Source organism: Prionailurus viverrinus, chromosome B3 (assembly GCF_022837055.1).
Source record: "Prionailurus viverrinus isolate Anna chromosome B3, UM_Priviv_1.0, whole genome shotgun sequence".
Lineage (NCBI taxonomy): Eukaryota > Metazoa > Chordata > Mammalia > Carnivora > Felidae > Prionailurus > Prionailurus viverrinus.
Genome location: NC_062566.1, coordinates 76,218,505 through 76,225,151, shown reverse-complemented (window position 1 = coordinate 76,225,151; position 6,647 = coordinate 76,218,505). Strand labels below are relative to the sequence as shown.

General features: G+C 41.5%; 1 non-coding gene across 1 annotated transcript; it reads right to left on the bottom strand.

Annotated features, from left to right (window-relative positions):
* Nucleotides 1-3,223: 3,223 nt before the first annotated feature.
* On the bottom strand, nt 3,224-3,328 carry LOC125169169 (U6 spliceosomal RNA). The gene has a single exon (XR_007153501.1). It is a non-coding gene; the product is annotated as a U6 spliceosomal RNA (small nuclear RNA).
* Between the last annotated feature and the right edge of the window lie 3,319 nt (nt 3,329-6,647).

The following is a 6,647-nucleotide window of genomic DNA, read 5'->3' as shown; positions in this document are numbered from 1 at the left end:
CCCTATTTCTTGTTTTTGTTTTTAGTGGACAAGGAACAATATCACTGCAGACTGTTATTACTGTATCTATTTTTGGTTTTTAGGGGTGAGCTTTCTTTATTGTTTTTACTTTGTTGTTATTTTTTGTTTTTGTTTGTTTCTACTTTTCTGTCTTTCATCTCCTCTCCTCCCGTGTATCTGCTAAGTATGTATGCTGTGTAACAGTGTAACTATAACACACTCCATTATGCAGTTAATTGGAAGACATAAGATGTGTATCTACTACCTAGGGGGATTAACCCCAAATGGCTGATTTGACAAAACAATCCTGGAACTTGTATTTCCTTAGAAACAGTGTGATTTGAGTTGAAATTAAAAGACACGCTTTATAGTGTTCAGAGTATAAATAACATCATTGTAATGTTTTAAAGTAATTTCATATCTATTATTTCTTTACCCTTTCTATAATCCTATGAGTTATAAGGACAAGTATCATTATCTTTATTTGGCAGGTGAAAAAAATGCAGCACTAAGAAATTACGCTGTGTAAAGAATACATACAAAGATAGAATGGGGCCAAGCTGAGAGACTGCTTATCTAGACTTATTCTGTGTTCCTCTACTGGTTTCTGATGTTTTTATGAAATCATGTAACACTGACTGTACTTTGATAGAAGAGGAGAGGACTGACATGTCCACTATATGCATATTGGTCATTTTGACCTTCTTTCTCACTCCCCTTCTCAAAGCCCACTGATAAAACCCTTCCTGCATGGGCAGCAGACCTTCCCAGATGACTCCGCTGATTGACCAAGGACAGACATCTGAACCTAGATTAACAGTGGGCTCTTTCTCCAAGAAATTTGAAACTGGCTTATAGAAACCACTTAGCATTGTAGCAGTGGCTCTTGAATAAGGAATATATGAAGCCAAGGTTGACCCATGGACAAGTTAAGCTAGGAAAGTTGGTCATGACAAAGAGAAGAGTAAATTAAATGGGCGTTTACTTCTGGTCAAGTGATCATTCCCTTTTTAAAAAATTTTTGTTTTAAAGTAATCTCTACACCCAATGTGGGGCTCAAACCCACAGACCTGAGATCAAGAGTCGCATGCTCCACCCACTGGGCCAGCCACATGCCCCTATTCCCTTTTGAGGCCAGTTGTACTTCCTGGCTGGGAGATATGTGGTATTCATTCTGTGAATTCCCTTTTTCTTAAGTATTTGAGTGGATTTCAATTCCTTACAATCAAATGAGTCCCAAGATGCAATCAAATGCTTTATTTAGGCAAAAGGAAATCATCTTAAGAGATTTGTCCTGGGGCTTTTACTGTTTTTCTAAACAGAGATGGAGTTTGTGTTGATGTTTTCACCTTTCCAGTGGTAGATGGAGTGTTTGTGGATTTCCCATGGAGAAGTAAGAAGTGGAACTTTCAGTGCTTCTCCAGCTGATTTCAGATCTGTAGGAGTTGGAGGGAAGGACTGTGCCACGATTCTCACTTCTGGGGGCTTCAGAGCAGCCTTGAAGCCAGTGGTGCTCCTCTCTGGTTGCCCCTAAGGGATAGTAGACTTCCTCCTGAGCAGGCTCACACTTTGAGATTTCTGTTGTGCAGAGTCCTTGTTAGCTCCTTCCTCACTCCTACTCCCTGCCATCTGGGATCCTAGAAACCTCAGAATTCAACATTTCTTCATAGGTATTTTATTTCCTTAACAACAACAACAACAATTTTGCAATGCATTGCTACTCACTAAGGATTTATTGTGTTACTATAATGGACCTTGTGGTTGTCTGTGTGATGTTCCTATCACCTTTCCCCATGTATAACACCTCGCTAATGAGTCTCCCCAGTTTTACACATCAGTGCATGGCATTCACCTGTCTACAATGGCTAGTTTGAGGCTCTCCAAAGCTGGGATTCTTGTTCATTGTGAGATGTCATGTTGTCTCTTCCCTGGATGTTAAGGAGAAATTGTGTTGCCCTGGTAGCTGCTTGCAAGCATCTTTCAACAGTGGGAGAAGCCAGCCAGAAGAAGAGGCAACATAGGGAGTAAGGCAGAGCCAGGAAAGCTGCAGAGAAGTCTAGCCAGATCTTATGTGAACAATGCCTGAGGCTTACTTTTCCTCTGGACTTTTTGTTACAGGTGCCAATGAATTCCCATTATTATTTAAGCCAGTTTGAATTCAATTCTGTGTTATTTTCAGCACAAAATATTCTGATAGATACAGAGCTTTTAAATTCATTTACTTCTCTCAAACTTTGGGTTACTGATTTCACGTTCAAATATTAGCACCTTCAGGGGCACCTGGGTGGCTCAGTCGATTAAATGTCCAACTTTGGCTCAGGTCATGATCTCGTGGTTTGTGGGTTCGAACCCCGCATCAGGCTCTGTGCTGATCGCTGGGAGCCTGGAGCCCACTTCAGATTCTGTCTCCCTCTCTCTGCCCCTCCCCCACTCACACTCTGTCTCTGTCTCTTAAAAATAAGTGAACATTAACAAATATCAAATATTAGCACCTTAAAGGGACTAACACAGCACTACCTATTTCCCACATATATTTTGCCTTCAGGACAACCTTATGAGATAGATAATATTATTATTCAATTTCCACTTTTCAGATGAAGATACTTGGGTGCTGAGAGAGTGTGACTTCTCTAAAGATACAAAACCTATAAGCAACCGGAAAGTCTGAATTTGAGCCTATTGCACATACCATATTGTATCTATTCATTATAGGGAAGAAATTAAAGATAAAATTCAGCTTTGTAGAGGGTGGCAGAAATCACTTATATTTGTGAAATATTTTAAATATTTACAAAGCATATTTGACTCTATGTTACCACCCTTTGACAAGTATCAACAGTAGGTGCTGACTGATATGGAGACCAGACAAAGATACTCCCTAGGAAATAAGTCAAGGTGTCTTTAACTAATGCAGATAGAAGAAAGTGGTACACAGTGAAAAGATCACCACTGTTCTCCATCATAGACATACTGTGTAAGACTCTGGCTCTTCCAGAGAGGGCTTCACTATCATTGCCTATAATTAAGGCTGAATGACTGAGGTGCACATTGGGACGTGTAGGAAGTGTCACTGGGGAGAATAGGCAGAACCAATACCCTCACCCACCCAAACCCAGCTGGATCTTTATGATCAGATCATCAATCTCAGTGTTACAAAAATTGACCATAGAGACTAGTATAAAATAAGCATCAACATACCGTCTTCTTTTTTCTTTCTAGTTTTAAAAATATGGAACATTTTTGCAAATTTGCATGTCATCCTTGCATAGGGGCTGTGCTAATCTCTGAATTATTCCAGTTTTAGTATATGTGCTGCTTAAGGGAGCACCACACCCTCTTTGACACATTTATTTTCCCTAGGCTAGCGCAGTCCGGTCTGAGACCTTTCTGGCCTTAGAGCTGCAGAATTAGAGCAAGGGTCCATCACCCTGATGTCTCTGAGAATCTTAGAAGCCCTGACTAACTATAAGTCTGTCAGAGTGATGATTATAATTTTACAGATGGGTAAGTTAAGATAATTAAGTTGGGGGAGGTCAAAATTATGTGGCCTCCAAGTGCATTACAGAACTGGTAACAGGACTGAATGAAAACTGAGGTATTTCGTTCGACTGGCTCTTCAATCCTTGCTTAACTAGGATGCATTACCTTTTCACTCACAGGAAGTTACCTAAGCCAATTATGTTGTAAGTGAAGCCCAGAATAAAAATTAGGAACATCATTAGGGGGTCAGGCTGTGCCTTTAAGTATAAAACCCAAAAAGAGTTAAGCCTGGATGTGTTGGTAGTAATTAATGTTGAAGAGCTGGTAATGAGACTTGACACAGTTTAATCAGACTGTCTGGTGGTAACCGAGAACAGACACGCTATGACCCCCGCCTGTGACAATAATGTGGAAAAGCCTGGCTTCTTGGTCAAGGGAGTGACTGTCAATCCCCAGGACAGGGCTGATTTCTCAGCATGGTGATGGGCTTCAGGACCATTAGGTTTCCGTAGCTTTCTGCTGTGTATTTTGATAGGTGCGTTTTTGATAAAGTGGGTAATAGCCTCTTTTCGCATTGTTAACATCCCATTGTGGTGCACCAGCAATGGCCTGTAGAAGTCTCCTACCACCATAAATTCTAAATGCTCTTGGCTAACTTAACCCATACTGGAAAGATTAGGATTGGGGTCACCTTAGATAATGGATAATTTGAGAGAGTTCCCGTGTCTCACTTTCACTCAGAAATATTTATTGACTGCATGTTGTGTGTTGGGCAGTGTGCTAGTTCCTGGGTAGAGCATAAAGAGCAAACAGCTGTGGTCTCTGCGCTGCTGAAGCTTGCAGGTTATTGGGGAAGGTAGCATCACGTGTGTGATTATAAAACATGATGGATGAACTTGAAAAGACTTGAGTGCTATGAAGACATATACCAGAGGATCACTTTTGGGATTGGGGTGCCACTTTCTGAGGAAGTGGTTCTTTAAAAAAAAATTTTTTTTTAAGTTTATTTATTTTGAGAGAGCGAGAGAGCAAGCACAGTGGGGGAGGAGCATAGAGAAGGAGAGACAGAATCCCAAGCAGGCGCCCCACCACCAGCAAAGAGCTGGACATGGACGCCGAACCCACAAACCACGAGATCGTGACCTGAACTGAGATCAGGAGTCAGACGCTTAACTGATTGCACCACCCAGGAGCCCCACCCGAGGAAGTGATTCTTTATGCTGAGAACTGAAAGATGAGGAAGTGCCAGCAAGGTAGAGTGGGCACAAGAGTTTCCTAAGCTAAAGTAAAGTCAGGTTAGTTCTGGTGGTGAAGGAAAGAATTTGTCCTGTTGGAGTAACTGAAGCTGGAGGACGTGAGCCAGGAGAGAGGAAGATAAGCAGGGAGAGGTGGATAGGTGCAGACCTATGCACTCAAAGCTCATCTGAGCTTTGGAATCTTGAGATATCTGAATTCAAATCTTGTCTTCTACTTTTATTTATGATCTTGGACAAGTCACTTAATTTCTTTGTGAGTCAGTTTCCATTGCATTGAAACTATTTACTCTGCAAACTATCACAGAGTAAGTGAATCTTAATGACTGGTCCATAACCCTGCCAGTTCCTTCTCTCCATGATCTGCTTCCTTTTGTCCTCCTGCATTTTTATTCAGAGGTATTGATGCACTTGGGTAGTTATTTACCACTGGTTTTCTTGGCCCTTTCCTGTTATCTTGTAATCTGAATACTCAAACACCTAATGATCTAGAGTTAGTTATTATTTAAGAAATTTCATCATTGGGGCGCCTGGGTGGCTCAGTCGGTTAAGCGTCCGACTTCGGCTTAGGTCATGATCTCACCGTCCCTGAGTTCGAGCCCCGCGTCGGGCTCTGTGCTGGCAGCTCGGAGCCTGGAGCCTGCTTCAGATTCTGTGTCTCCCTCTCTCTCTGACCCTCCCCCATTCATGCTCTGTCTCTCTCTGTCTCAAAAATAAATAAACATGAAAAAAAATTTCATCATTGACATTACCTTTATTAATTATAACAGATGCATGTAGAATCAGTTGTCATTCTAAACTCTACCCTTGGTCTTAAGTCTACCCTCGAGAGAAACTCAGGTTCATGTTGGCTTAACGTTTTATTTACGAAGAAGCTGTGGTTACTTATTTTTTTTTTACTTGGGAAAGATTGTTTTGATGCATAATATGAAAGCTGGCTGTGTGACTTAGCAAACCAAAAATATTTATTCAGAAAACATTTCATTGCAGTTATCTGTCATGTTGAAAAGGCAGCCTTTTGTTTCAGTGCAATGAATGCGACACAGTGTGTTTTGGTTTATTAGCTCTGTTTTTTGAGAGTGGTTTTATGAAAACAATTGAGCAAATATTCCCAAATAGAATGAGTGCCCCAGATTCTCAAATGCTAGGAAGATGTCACAGGATATACTCATTTTCCCAAGTAAATGAACTAGATCAGAGAGTTCTTCTGTTTCTTTCTTTCCCCACCCTTATTATGATAAGGCATATTGTGAATGAATTTCCTGATGTGAGAACTAGCACTAATATCTTTCAAAAATGCTTTTACAGGGAGTTTATGTTTCACACCATCTAAGTGGCTAACTCTGTGACCTAGAACCCTGCACCTTTGGCTTCCGTGGACCTTCGCGTAAAATCGAACACCATTATGTTTCCTACCAACCTTACAGGCTTGTCCTGGGGTTAGACTAGATGCCATTTTTTAAAAATTTCTTTTTCAATGTTTATTTACTTTGAGAGAGAGAGAGAGAGAATGTGCAAGAAGGGGTGGGGCAGAGAGAGAAGGAGACACAGAATCTGAGCTGTGAGCACAGAGCCTGACTCAGGACTCAAACTCATGAACTGCAAGGATGTGACCTGAGCTGAACTTGGACACTTAACCGACTAAACCACCCAGGAGCCCCTACTAAATGCCATTTTTAAAATAGTTGTGGGGCGCCTGGGTGGTGCAGTCAGTTAAGCGTCCGACTTCAGCCAGGTCACGATCTCGAGGTCCGTGAGTTCCAGCCCCGCGTCAGGCTCTGGGCTGATGGCTCAGAGCCTGGAGCCTGTTTCCGATTCTGTGTCTCTCTCTCTCTGCCCCTCCCCCGTTCATGCTCTGTCTCTCTCTGTCCCAAAAAATAAATAAACGTTGAAAAAAAAATTTTTTTTATAAAA